This window comes from Anoplolepis gracilipes, chromosome 13 (genome assembly GCF_047496725.1).
Source record: "Anoplolepis gracilipes chromosome 13, ASM4749672v1, whole genome shotgun sequence".
NCBI lineage: Eukaryota > Metazoa > Arthropoda > Insecta > Hymenoptera > Formicidae > Anoplolepis > Anoplolepis gracilipes.
The window spans coordinates 1,711,769-1,727,420 of NC_132982.1; the positions used below are offsets into that span (position 1 = coordinate 1,711,769).

At 32.4% G+C, this 15,652-nt stretch overlaps 1 long non-coding RNA gene and 1 pseudogene across 1 annotated transcript; both read right to left on the reverse strand.

Moving 5' to 3' along the window:
• Positions 1-3,373: 3,373 nt before the first annotated feature.
• Positions 3,374-12,358, reverse strand: LOC140672312 (uncharacterized; annotated as a pseudogene).
• Positions 12,359-14,382: 2,024 nt separating this feature from the next.
• LOC140672188 (uncharacterized) lies at positions 14,383-14,833 on the reverse strand. The gene is made up of 3 exons (XR_012047849.1): positions 14,783-14,833; positions 14,606-14,668; positions 14,383-14,505 (listed from the first exon to the last, which is right to left on the reverse strand). It is a non-coding gene; the product is annotated as an uncharacterized lncRNA (long non-coding RNA).
• Between the last annotated feature and the right edge of the window lie 819 nt (positions 14,834-15,652).

Sequence of the window (15,652 nt, forward strand, 5' to 3'; positions counted from 1 at the left end):
CGTGACTGGATGACATTAAAAATTAGTTTTAATGGATAATTGTTGTTTAACAGGATTCTGATGATTAAATCGAAATTTTTGCTGTGATATTTGGGATTTGAGAGAAAGACTGTTCTGTCCACTAAACCAATAATTGTACCCTTTTTTTGTTGGAGTGGGTGGTGTGAGAAATAGTTTAGATATCTTCCTGAATATGTGGGTTTGTGATACCAGTCAAATATTAGATTTGTTGATGACATAATCATGGCTGTACCCTCTGACTCTATTCATTACACACTTAATAGTTTTAATTCTCAACATGACAGATTACAATTCACTAGAAATAGAGAAGGATAATAGAATTAATTTCCTCGATTTAACATTCATGACTGAAAACAATATTTTTCTCTCAAATCCCAAATATCACAGCAAAAATTTCGATTTAATCATCAGAATCCTGTTAAACAACAATTATCCATTAAAACTAATTTTTAATGTCATCCAATCACGTTTAAATTCTATTATTAACAATAAGATTCTTATTAGTGACACACCAAATGCTATGAAACCTGTTTATTTCACGATTCCATATATAGAGAATAACAGATAAAATCAGGGGTATAACTAAAAATTCGAGAGTGAAACTCGCATATTATAGCATAAACAAATTAAATAAAATAATTAGAACTCACAAAGACACCATTCCATCTAAATTAAAAACGAACGTCGTATACAAAATTAATTGCAACCAATGTGAGGCCTCATATGTTGGTCAAACATCCCGAAAGTTAAAAACTAGAATCACAGAGCATAAAAGACATATACACCACAATACTAACACAAACTTTGTAATTACTAATCATAGAAAGGAGCTTAACCATGATTTTTACTGGGATAACGTCAAAATACTTGATGAAGCTCCATATTATACTAAAAGGCTAATCTCTGAGATGCTATTTATCAAAAGACAAAAGAAAGGTCTAAATTTACAAATTGATACGGATAATTTACCAGCTGTCTATCACGATATTGTTGGCGCTCTTCTTAAAATTTAGTGGTGGGAAAACATTACATATAAACATATAACTTGTAGTATACCTTGACATTTACGACCGAACTCCACAGTACACGAGTCAACAATTTGGTCGCCAACCGTCACTAATATTGTTAAAGAGTAAGTGAACTTCATAACAGTTTTTGAACAGTGATCATCAATACATAATTTAATTAATTATATTAAAAGCATCACCCATTCTTACAGATATCGACGAACATTGATATTCATACACAATATTGTCAGTGGTTTCTTTTATTGTTGACTATGTTCGTCTGTAATAAACATCTATCGGAGTAGATTCAACTGAGACAATAGCGTTTTACATTTATACTCATAACACATTAGTAAATATTCTCGTTTTAATTTAAAAATTTTTATATTTGTGATTTAATTTTTGCGCTGGCGAAAGAGGTGCAAAGCCGAGAGACGGATCCGATAGATCGATATCGGAAAGAAGATGGCGGAGGTATTGATTAGGATAGGGGCGAGAAGAAGGAATGAAGTGTGCACGTGCTGTCAGGTTGAGAGAGAAAAAAGAACAGTGAGGTTAGAAGTGAGAGTGTGGCGTGAAGGAAGAAGAGAGAGAGAGGAAATGAGGAAAAAGGGACAGGGAGAGATGGAGGAGCTGAGGGGGATAAAGAACGAGATGAGAGAATTGAAGGAGTGCTTGGTGGAAGTGTTAGCGGTGGTGAGGAAGATTTGCGAAGAGCTAGAGGTGAGGAGGGAGAGCAGGGAAGGAAAGATGAAGTGTGATCGGAGAGAAAAGGCGAAAGAGGAAAAAAAGGAGAGAGGAGCGGTGGAATGGCAAGGGGAAGAAAGAAGAGGAAGGAAGGGAGAGTAGAGAAGGCTGAGAGAGAGTGGCAAGATGAGTAATAAACGGAAGGAGGAAGGCGACAGGGAAGAAGAAGAGAGGAGCGGAGCGGCAAGGGGAAGAGAGAAGTGGAGAAAAGGGAAAAGAGAGAGGGGAAAAAAGAGTGTATGGAAGAGAGTGAAGAAGAAAGCCGGATGAATGAGAGGAGGAAGAAGCATGAGGAGAAGGAGAGAAGAACAGAAGTGAGTGACGAAGCGGATGACAGGGAAAAAGGAGGAAAGGAGATCGGAAAGGAGGAGAAGGCGACATGCAGGGAACTAAGCGTGGATGGGAGGAGATGGAGATGGATATAATAAGAGAGAAGATGGGACACAGAGGAGGGAGAAGAGGAAAGAGAAAGAGGCAAAAAGAAAGAAGAAGAGGATGCCTGAGAGAAAGAAAGAAAGAATTGAGGGGTAGAGGGAAGGAGAGACGAGAAATGGATCAAAGAGAGGAGAGGGTGCTATTAGTTATGGAAGAGAGGAGGAAAAGGAGAGAGATACTATAGTTGAGAAGGAACGCAGGAGGAGAGGAGAGAGGAAGGAAGAGAGAAGAGGAAGATAGATGAGAGGAAGGGAGGAAGGACACAGAGGCAAAGGTTAAAGGGCGGAGAGGACAGAGGGAACCTAAAGAAGAAGAGAGAAGAAAGAGAAAGGAAGTAAGAAGAAAAGGGGGGTGAAGAAAGGTGAAGAAGGGGCGGAGAGAGCAAAAGTGTCAGAGGAAAGAAGAGAGAAGAGAGGAAAAGAGAAGAGAGCTCGGAAGAAAAGGGAGAGGAAGAGACAGGGGGAAAGTAGGGGGAGGAAAGGAGGAATAGGGTTGAGAGAGAAAGGGTAGGGTGCGAGGGAGGGAGAGGGAAACAGTTTGTAAGGCTGTACAATGGTCAGGCTCGGGGAAGAAAAAGGGAGGGTTAGAGTGGAGGATGAGGGAGGAGTTTGACAGAGATTCAGGGAGAATCTCGGGGGTATAATTAAGTAAAATGTAAATATGAAATGATGTATGTATGGGTAAGAGAAGGGAGATTGTAAAAGGTATGGTGTCCCTTGAAAACACCCCGGAAACTTGCGGGACCCGGAATAAACGTACTACTACTACTACATTATTAAAAGTAGCACAAAATAAAGCAGTGTCTTCTGGGGTTTTAAATTGTGTTGGAAAAAATTTATTAGCAAATTGTAGACCTGCACTGACGCTTGTACTAAGTGTTTGGGCGGTTAGTTTTACATTCATTTTGTGATTTTTATACATAATATGCTTTTTCGTTAATTTTGTAGCAGCTTTTAAACCCTCGTTTTTCTAAATTTTCTGTAAAGCTATAATGTTGTTCCAATAAATGTTACTTTTCTTCTAATGTAAAATTAATTTGCCCCCCAATGTATTTCTGACTAATTTAAGTGCATGGCAAGGATTCAAAAAACAGAATATTTTTTTTTTCGTGATAGGATGTAGAATATAGGGTTTGAAATGTTCATTTAATTCAAAATTTGCACATGCTAATCTTAACACTCCATCAAACGTTAACGAGTGCAATATAATCCCTGTATCATGAAGTAATTCCAACGATTTTTCTAATATGCTGGCTCTTTCTGCTCCGTTCAAAGAATCTATTAAAAATAACCTATGGGAATTTTACAATGACCATTTAATGCTACTACCATGAAAACTAATGCGTTCCTAGCTAGAGGAGTATTATCATCTTTTATCTAATTAACTCCTAAATCTACATAACCATCATAAACAACTTATTGTCGAATTGCTACTTTATCAATAATTAAATTACAGAAAATAGGATCCTCCATATTGCAAATTTTACATTTTAACGCGTTCAGTATTTCTTTAGTAAATCCTGGGCGGCCATCTAACACGGAATACCACTTACGAATGGTAGAAGACTCTGGAAGAAGGTTTCGGAATGTTTTACGTACATATGCGTAGGCCTTCGAAGAATAAAAATTTAATGTCAAAGCGAATGCTCTTAATTCTGCAGAGTACTTTTTTCTTGAACTTTTCTTCCGTTTTAAAATATGATCAACAACTTCTGGGATTTCTGCCTAGATATAACACAATATTCAATAAAATTCGATTACAAATGCTAATACATTACCATAAACAAGAAAAATACTACACTGTAAAAAATCACAATTGGTATTCACATGATTGATTGGTTGATGATCCATTTACATACAATTCAAAATACAAAATACATAATATAAAATTCTACACATTGATTTTAATTACCTGTAAATGTTCAGCAGCTGCTTCAGATAGTAAATTCTTTTGTTTTAAATGTTTAATTAAATCTTTCATCGTCATGACACGAGCGACTAATCTATTTCGAGCTTGCTGCAGAGTTTTTATTTTTCAGTCCATTTTGCAAGTTGCAAAGCCCTTCAGGCTTTCCTTGGCGTACCTAAGTGTGGTGTTCTGATTTCATTAACAAAACGAGGATTTTGTATAATCTTTATAGGTGTTTGCCAGTTTGAGCACAAGGTAACTTCATCTTCCATAGGTATAGATGGTCTATTATTGATATCTTCTAACAGTCTTTCAGCTTTTATAGTCGAGTCTAGTGTTTCAGTATGACTCACACAAAGGTAATATAGCCTTCGGTGATGTTTGACACTTTGACAACTGAGTACTTTCACAACTCTCCAGAGCACATTCAGAATCTACTATCATTGAAGTATCTAGAAGTTATCAATCATCAAGTAATTAGTTGTTTTTAATTAATTCCAAGCAAATATGTATAAAATCAATAATTATTCAGTATTAACTGATACACTGTAATGGATGTTTTCCTTATCAGTAGCAATATATTTCTGTATTATGCTATCATGAACTTCATTAAGAACAGAATTTTACTGCTTTTCTTTCTTCTTCATACGAATGGAAGGCACAGCATTAGAATTTAGTACTACATCCTTCCCATGTTTGTTCTTCAAGTCTTGATGAAAATGATTCGAACATAACCTAGTAGCTATATTAAGGACATCTTCATTGATTCCATAGAATGTTACCCATGGCGGATTTCCTTTTCCTTGGGAAATCTATTAATGTAATCTAAAATTGATTGTATAATTTATAATGTGTATGAAAATATACTGCATATATTTATTAAACTTGGTATAATAAATATTTATATGGCTACTGTACACAGAATAATGAAAAAGTATTTTTATATGTGCTTATAGAAGTGTTGAATAAGCGTTTATATATATAATGCCCGTATTTTGTTGCGTAAAAAGTTGTAAAAGTAAGTGGAAGAAAAATTCTAAAGTAAAATTTTATAGGTAAGTGTAATTAAATAAATTTTTAAATAAGTTTTATTAGCGTATAAATCAGATAAAAAAAGTGTCGCAAATTGCTATAATTTAACGTTTGATTTTTTCTCATTGAAATTGTATTGATTAATTTTACGCAGCTAATACTTGTTTCTATCAATGTTAATTAAATTTTAACATAAATCTAACTTTGAATAGAGTTTAAATTGAGGTTAGGATTTAATCAACTATAGAAATAAGCTATGTGAAACATTGTCCTTTTCCAGAATATTATATATATGTATATATATATATATATATATATATATATATATATATATATATATATACATATATATATATATATACATATATATATATATATATACATATATATATATATATATACATATATATATTAATATTTTTTAAATAAATTTTAAATTTCCAAATGAAAATGAAAGAATGATAAAATATTGGATTGTGGCTACAGGACATGACAATTGGTCTCCATATTCAGAATCACGAATATGTAGTTTGCATTTTAAAGATAGCGACTACTATCAAAATAATAAACATATTAAAAGAAGATGTCTTAAACCTGATATTTTTCCAACACAACATGTACATACAAATATTTTGAAAATATTGCACAAAAACAGAACATTGCACAATGAAATCAAAAAATAAAAAATCTTAAATATCTTATATTATAATATTATTATCGAAATATATATAATAAACTTTTAACATTTAATATTAACTAATAAGTTATAGTATAAATTAATATATATTTGTATGTATTTCTTAATTTATTATTAAATTTTTTAATTTAATTACACAAAATTTTGTTGTATGTTAGATTCTTTACTTAGATGGTGTACAGGGTGTTTCTGCAACATACAGATCAGTAAGTTGGGTTGCCTATCTGACAATCAGGTTAGGTCAGAGGTATGCTTTATCAACCTCGCATAATCAAAAATTAATAAAATCGGAAGATCGATCATATAATTTTTTCTTTGTTAAAAGTGAGAAAATTACGTAATTGATACCTTAAATGCAAATCTGGTAGGGAATGAGGAAACTGAAATCGGCTTTTAACATACAGTATAATTGTAATATTTAATAATATAAATAAAATAAGATAGATAACACAATTAAAATATAATAACACAATTAAAATATAATAAAACAGATAAAATAAGAAATAAAATGTTTTTTGTTTAAATTTATTATATTTTATTTCTTATTTTATCTGTGTTATTATTTTTTAATTGTGTCATCTACACGGAGAAAATTTTATATTCAAAATTACTATGGTATGTAGTAACTGTGAATTATTAAGAACATTTCAAGTTAAAATGCTGTGTAAAACGGTAAAAATTGACGTATTTATGTAAAAATTACATTTATTACGTCAATTTTTACAGTTTTACATAGCATTTTAACTTGGAATGTTCTTAATAGTCCACAGTTACTACATACCATAGTTATTTTTACTGTAAAATTTTCTATGTGTATGTTATTTTATTCATATTATTAAATATTACAATTATACTGTATGTTAAAAGCCGATTTCAGTTTTCTCATTCATTACCGGATTTGCATTTAAGGTATCAATCATGTAATTTTTTCACTTTTAACAAAGAAAAAATTATGTAATCGATTCCTTGATTTTATTAATTTTCGATTATGCGAGGTCATAAAATATGCCCCTGCCGATCGTCAGATAGGCAACCCAACTTACTGATCTGTATGTTGCGGAAGCACCCTGTACAAGTAAGAACATCTAAAGTATCTAGATTTAATAATGGAAATATATATATTCTGTACGAGTTGCAAATTCAAACAAATACAGTTATATTAAATTTAGGAAAATTTAATCAATTAAGTTCATTAGATATCAAACCAGAATGTGTTGAATTTTCTGATGCTTTAAATAAGTCAACACCTATCAATAAGTTTTAAAACATCACTGATTTAAAGTAAAACTTATAATAAATTCAGATTATTCTAATTTTGAATTAAAAGAAATTATACTAATAATTTTAATTTTTTTTATTTACAAAAACACTATTAAAATATTGTACAACAATTGTGAAAAACATTGGACATATACAGGATGTTCGACAGACAGAACAAAATTTAAGAAGTAATTCTACATGTTAAAATAAAACAAAAATCAAGAATGATTAAATTGCTGTAAAGGCTTCATTTTTTAATTACAAATATTTGAAACTTCGTGTAAAAGATATCCAAAGGTATCCAACTCGGCAATTCGTTGTATACTTATGTGTCACGAAGTATTTTAAAAGCTATTCAGTCGATATAAACTACGCAAGGCAAAAATTTTGCGGATTACTATGTTTCAGGTAAATTTCTTTCACGTAAATTTTCAAATAATTTATAACTAAAAAACGAAGCCTCTATCACAATTTTATTATTCTTGATTTATGTCTTATTTTATCATGTAGAATCATTTCTTAAGTTTTCCCACCTATAGTCAAACAACTTGTGTGTGTATATATATGTATATATACTATATATATATTGTGACGTGACGTTTTTTTTCATCCATCACAAGGGCCGAATGGCTCGATTGGGAAGGGTTTCGCGGGGCCTACGTCCTCCGTTTAGAGAGAGCGCCCTTGCGAATATTTGATTTTTCGTTGCGCGCGTTATTTGCGTGAGTTTGGCGGCAGTATCTTCTCGTTCAGCAGCTACGGGGGAATCGGAAGGCTGGTTCCGACGCCGAGCAAAGGCGAGCGGAACGCGGAGAGATCACGCCCGGTAAGACATGTGCATTTTATTGACCATTGAGAAATCGGCGGACACCTCGGCTGCCGTTAAAAGATTTGTAACCGCAGGCTCACACCCGGAGCCTGTATGAAGTTAGCCCCCCATTTTTTGATTTTGGATATTTTTTTAGTTGTTCCAAGTTGTTCTATGTTTGTTCTATATTGTTCCAAAATTATAAGTCAAAAAAACACAATGGAAAAAGCAAGAAAACTGTTTTTTTAGTGACCTCTCATTTTTCGAAAAACTCAAATTTGTTTGTTGTTCTGCATTGTTCTAGTTGTTCTAAACATTGTTCCAAAGTAAAAATCAAAAAAAACAAAAAAATTGTTTTTTTAGTGGCCCTCCATTTTTCGAAAAACTCAAATTTTTTTGTTGTTCTGGATTCTTCTAGTTGTTCCAGATATTGTTCCAAAGTATTAAATTCCCCTCAAAAAATTTAAAAAGATATAGCAAAAAAATAACATAGAGCGCCTAAAGATTATTTTTATGTTTAAATCTATTATAATTGTTTTATGAACACAAAATTACATATTCAAGCTGAAAATGAATAGAACAACCTAGAACAACTCACATTTTTACCAGAATAAATTTTTAAAAAGCACTTTACTCTTGGAGATAGACACATTTTTTCGCTTTTTTGTCATTTTCGACCGATAGGGGCGCATCAGCGACACAAAAATGTAGAACAATAACAACTAGATATAGAACAACCTGGAACAAGTCTTATTGTTGCCAGAACAAATTTTTAAAGGGCACTTTACTCTTGGAAGTAGACACATTTTTTTGTATTTTTCGACCGATAACGGCGCGTCAGTGATGCCAAAATATAGAACAATAACAAGTAGATATAGAACAACTCAGAACAACTCTCATTTTGGCCAGAACAAATTTTTAAAGGGCACTTTACTCTTGGAGGTAGACACATTTTTTTGCTTTCTTTGTCATTTTCGACCGATAGGGGCGCATCAGCGACACAAAAATGTAGGACAATAACAACTAGATATAGAACAACCTAGAACAAGTTTTATTGTTGCCAGAACAAATTTTTAAAGGAATAGTGATATAGCAGGGTTTCTAACTCAGGAGCTCGAGGGGGGTGCGAGGGCGGGGGGAACCCGCAGGCGCGGGGTGAGTGACGTCACGCAACTCCGCGACGCGGTTTGTTGACGAGGGGTACGCGGGGAGAGGGGAGAGGTCCGCGACACAGCCGCAGGTCCGCGATGCGGTTTGTAGACGAGGGGTACGCGGGGAGGGGGGAGTGGTCCGCGACACAGCCGCAGGTCCGCGATGCGGTTTGTAGACGAGGGGTACGCGGGGGGGGGGAAGAGGTCCGCGACACAGTTGTAGGTCCGCGACGCGGTTTGTAGACGAGGGAATTGCGGAGAGGAGAGAGAGGTCCGCGGCGCGGCCGGTAGACGAGGGGTTTGCGGAGAGGGAAGAGAGGTCCGCGGCGTAACCGATAGGTCCGCGAATAGGGAGAGGGATAGAGAGAGACGGCGCGATAGGCGTTCGCAACGCGGTAGACGGAGACGCGTGGTATAGAATAGGATAAGGAGAGCATGATGTGGTGAGAAAAGGTGAGCGCTATATGCGTTTAGCACAGCGTAGGACAAGGAGAACGCACGTGGTGGGAAAAGGAGAAGATTACAATAGAAAGATAGTATGAGAGAGAAAGAAGGAGGATGAGGAGAAAGAATAGCGGAAGCGCGTTAAGACGGAGGCTAAAGGCGTACGCGGAAAATAAATTTTTTTTTATATTAAATTTATTATATTAAATTATAATCTCAAAATTCAGTATTCAACTTGGAAATTTATTATCTTATATTTCTTGTCTTTCAAAAGAAATTTATTTTACATGCTTGGTTTTATAAAAAAATACAAGGTAGCCAAACTTACGGGCCTGAAAAGCTAGTAAAATTATTATTATTATTATTATTATTATTATTATTATTATTAATTATATAATATATGATGGAATAAGGATAAGATTGATTGAAGAAGGCGCAAGCAATATACATGTTTAACATAATTTTTATTCAAAAATGTGTGTGTGTGTGTGTGTGTGTGTATGTATACATATAATGTGTGTGTGTGTGTGTATGTATACGTATAATGTGTGTGTGTGTATGTATACGTATAATGTGTGTGTGTGTGTGTGTGTTCTAAAATTAAAAATATAAAATATAAAATTATAAATTTGGGAAAAAAGGAGGCAATCGCAACGAGTCAGCCGCAGTTGGTGAAACGCAATTTTTAATCTGTATTCATTCAAACAACAAAATTAAAATAAATTTAAATTGGTTTGATATAAGATGAGACGTACGTTTCGGCCTTCTTTTTAGGCCATCTTCAGCGCGAAATTAATTGAAATACAATCAGTATAATAAATCTAAATACAATCGTATAAAAGACAGATATAAGTATAGAACGGAAAGTTACAATAATAAGAACGCAATTCAGTCACTTACATAAATATTGTAACGTTGACACATTGTTGGAAATAGAATATGGGTCCAAAACGCAAAGTAGCAAACTCTCGACCAAAGTAATCGTCTTATCGTTTGTTAGTGGAGATAAGTTTATAACTATTGTCTAAACATCACTGGTTGGGAGGCTGATAAAGTTAAATGATAAAAATAAAAAGTTTTTAATTGAGAAAAAAACCCAAGTAGTTAGAGTCAAACGAATAAAATTGTTAATAATAATGTTGATAAAGTTATGTAGTAAAAAATGAAAATTTAAATTAAGAAGAAACCAAAGGCAGTTAGTCAAACAAATAAAAATATTTAATAATATAATATAAAATATAAAAATACGAAATATAAAATATAATATAATATGAAATAGAATATAATTTATGCCTTCCATGTACGGCAATGCTGAGAATTCGTTGTGGATAATCTGCAGGAAAAAACAAATCTTATTAGTATATACATTTCATCATTTTTAAAAGATACTTACAATATTAACTTCAAATATCATTCGCATTGTCAAAGTCGAAATTACAGACTTCATGTTGACTTCGATATCAGGTGGCGACGACTGCGGTGGTGGTGGTGACAATATATATTTGTTTGGATATGTATATTTATCCAAACATGTACAGTCGAGAGTCTTTCCACAAGTACACAAATATCCAAAACGTATAACAAACGTTCATGTTGATTATCTACAAACAATTTCATAAATTTATCAGTCTCAATATTATAATAAAAAAAACCATCGAAAATATAAATTCTAAACACTTATTGTTTATACTTGTTGGGATACATATATACACACGGCAGATATGTACAAGCGCGGATACATTCAGCTACCCAACCATAATTGAATTCTGTACACTGATAACGTCTACTGGTTCCACATCCGTATTTCCTTATTCGCTTTGTATATTTCACCCGTATGATATGCGGTACACTGATCTATCCAACAATCTTCTGAATCCACAAATCGAGTAAATCTGCGTTCATTGGAATAAAGTTCATCGTTAGGATACTCGAGAGGTGATTTATAATTATTACAAAGTTCACGGAAAATTTTTCTTTGTAAATCGACCGGCCATTCTGTATAATCGCAATCATACACAGTCACAGTCAACAGCTTCAGCTTGGCGGGTGAAATGTTGCACATCTTTTGCATGTCTACTTCCCGATCATGAATAAATTTTGGTATCGATATTCGTGGAAAAGTCTTCGTTTCACTGTCATCGTCTCGAACAAGAGTGATTACATGTCTCCATTCCTTCACATGTTTTTCGAGTTCTCTTATGAAAGGCCCCATTGAAAGTAATATTGTTCTTCTGTCTTTGACAAAAACAGTCATAAGAAATGTCTATATTAATAATAAGTTCAAATGTTTATCACCACACATGCATAATAATAGTTTCTTTTTCAGACATAGATCTTAGTTTGTGCAACAGTCATCAACGCAAAATTTTCTTTATCAGCTATAACAAGATCGTATTAAGGATGGTCATACACGCTCCTCCATAGATCGCGACTAATAGTTTTCTTCCGAAGAAAGTTTATTCTTCATACATTAGTTCTTCTTTCGTGCAAAACGGGCAAAAATTACATGGCATTATTTGATACAACGAATTTCGACACTCCCTGCAAAATAATCTGAGGATTAGTTCATAAACTATAGTTTTATGTGTGCGTGCCGCTTCAATATCATGAAACATGTCCACTATTCTCATAAAACACGATGTACAGTATTTACGACCACTCGTGGTTCTATAATAAAAAATACAACGCACATTCGTTTCATCACATCATATGTATGGAGTTCTGCAGCATCTAACTTACGCTCAACATTTTCTGTACCATCACTAAAATCATTGTCATAAACACTGTCGTGTAAGGATTCTACATCCGATTCAGACGAATCGGACGAAATGTCCATCAAGTCATCCATGAGCGCAAAGTTTTCTTTATCAGATATAACAAGAATGTCACAGGGATGATCGTAAGCTCTCGTTTTCTTCACCAGATACGACAAGATTGTCACAAGGATGATCGCAAACTTTCCTATGATGCACGCTCCTCCCAAATATATATTTTAATCTCACATCTCTCATCTTCTTCTAACTCGAGTATCACGTTTCATCTAAATCAGCATTTTTCAACATCTTTAGCAGAACGAATGTAGATCCAACTATACACAGCATACGTTTTATAAAGAATAGGCGAAGAAAGAAATAAAAAACAATCAGTAATGAAAAAAGATAACTGTCGCTCCACACAGCATTCATACAGATAATATAAAACGAATCACATTGAATCACAACACAATCAAATAAACAACACAATCAAATAAACATCAAACAGATATGTATCGAACATTGATCAACATCAATTGAAACATCGATCCAACCATGTTCAAACCACTATCATACATCAAACAAACATCTATCGAACCATGTTTGAACCACTATCGTACATCAAACGAACGTCGATCAACATCAAACGAACATCTATCTAACCGCGATGAACATCTATCGAACCATGTTTGAACCACCATCGTACATCAAACGAACGTCGATCAACATTAAACGAACGTCGATTAACATTAAACAAACATCTATCGAACCGCGATGAACATCGATCCAACCATGTTTGAACCACTATCATACAACAAACGAACGTCGACCAACATAAAATGTATCATAATAAATTACAATAAACAAAAATCAACTATTTGTACCATTCAAAAGACGTTAAATATTTTAATATCGAAATATAATACCAGATGCAACTGCATCACGTACTGAAATATAATACGATATAATACTACAGAGATGGACAAGAAAAAACTCTCATCTCCTTCCAACTCGAGTATCACGTCTCATATACATCAGCATTTCTCAGTATCTTTAGCAGAATGAATGTAGATCCAACTATACATAGGATATGTTTTATAAAGAATAGGCGAAGAAAGAAATAATAAAAATCAGTAATAAAAAAGACAACTGTCGCTCCACACAACATTCATACAGATAATTATAATAAAACGATTATTGAATCACGACACAATCAAATAAACATTAAACAGACATGTATCGAACATTGATCAACATCGATTGAAACATCGATTCAACCATGTTTGAACCACTATCATATATCAAACGAACGTCGATCAACATCAAACAACCCTCGATCAACATTAAAACGAACCATGATCGGTTCGTAATCAGCTGTCATTGATCGACTACTTGTTTAAAGATGTTAAATATTCCACGTCTATTGTCTGCTAAAAATGCAAACTAACAGAAAAATGCATCACGTACTGTAATATAATATTCATCACACAGATGTATACAAGGATAAGGTATATAATACTTGCTATAAGGAGAGGATAAAAAAAAGATAATAACGCATATGTATTTTGACAAATAGTTTATTATAAATATGGATTGATCAAACCTTCATAATAATGCTTCGACCACCAATTGAATATTTTGAATACATTTTGTAAAGCACAATTTTTATATGTTTATTGCAATGCATAGTAGATTCGAATTTATTTTCAATCGCGTCCAATTTAAATAATATTCTATTTAACTTAAAGATTAGTTCCTTAAATTCTGCAATAAATTGATATTATTTAGTTTATAGAATATGAATATAATTCCTGTGTTTTCTATATTATACATTATTGCAACAAATATATTTTTGCATACTTCTTTATTTATAGAAAATATATAAAAGTATTAGTATTTTTTAAACTTACCATGAGAACATAGATTTTCATTTTCTATACGGAAAGCAGAATTTTTTTATAAAAGATGTACTATCTGTAACAATTTTGTTGTTATTATTAATATCTGAAAAGAAACTAAGTATTAGTATTTTTTTTTACAAATATCATATAACGTTAATAAATTGTAGTTAATGCTCACCGTTTTTGCTTATTACATTAAACAATATGTTTTCGTCTAATATATTTCTTCCAATATGTTTAGATGTACTCTGTAGCTCTTTGTCATACGACACAAAATTTTGTTTCTGTGGAAGAGCGGGCAGAATTTTTCCTTGCGTAACACTATTTTTCTTTAAAGAAATCTACATCTTTTTTTTTTTTTTTCAAAAGAGAAAGATAAATATTTTTTTATTCTTATACGTCTTCTTTTTTTTCGTTCTTGTAATTCATTTGAAGATAGACCTGTATCATTATTTGATGTATCTTCTGCCAAAATTAATTTTTGTATATCTTCTTCGTAAGTATCTGAATAATTTAAAATAAAAGTATAAAAGAAGTTATAAAAATTATTAATAATATATGCAATATTACATGTAACTAATAATATATACAAATTTATGTTTTATATTATTCACTTACTTGCAATGCCAAAAATTTTTACTGGTAACTCCTTCCAATCTGACTTTTCTCATAGTATCTCTTTTGCCATCATAGCTTTATTAATACGAAGCTTTGTTTTAAAGTGACTAGACCAAATACATGTAAACGTATCTGCGTTGTACCATGTAGCAGGTATTAGCTGCAGACCATCATTAAATTCCGCAATGATATATTTTTCGTTATCCATTTCTGTGTTGCGCAAAATGAACGAAGATCATGTAGAAATTATGTATACATATTTTATTATAAAAATATGTATATTATGTTACGCACAATTATATTTCATGACATGGTGATTTATATAAATCTTTTACATATTTCAATTTTGTACCAATAACACAAATTTTTTATTTTTTATGTAACATTTATAATCAGAATATATTTATCGTTTCATAATAAGCAGCAATTATTAGAAGAATTTTTACAATTAATAGTAAATTTTCCATTTGATATTCTGAGATACTGCGATTCAACATCAACATTATCAAGTATTGGACCATTCTTGTATAAATTTGTACATGAATATATCTTATTATTATTATTATCATGTTCTACAAATAAGAAATTACAATTTTCAATTTCATTATACCTTTTAATCAACTGTTGCAATGGCTTTTCCCTCTCTCTCTCTTTCGCTCGTTTTCTCTTTTTTATATATTTATTTATACAATAATTTATTTTCTTAGATAAATTCTCGATAACTTAATAATAAATATTAATGACCTGCCACTAGCTAAATCATCACAAGCATCCTTATGGCCAATTTTATATTCAAATAACAAGATATACTGTAATGTACTGTATGTGACATATATCTTGTTGGTGCATACTTTGGATGTCAGAAACCTA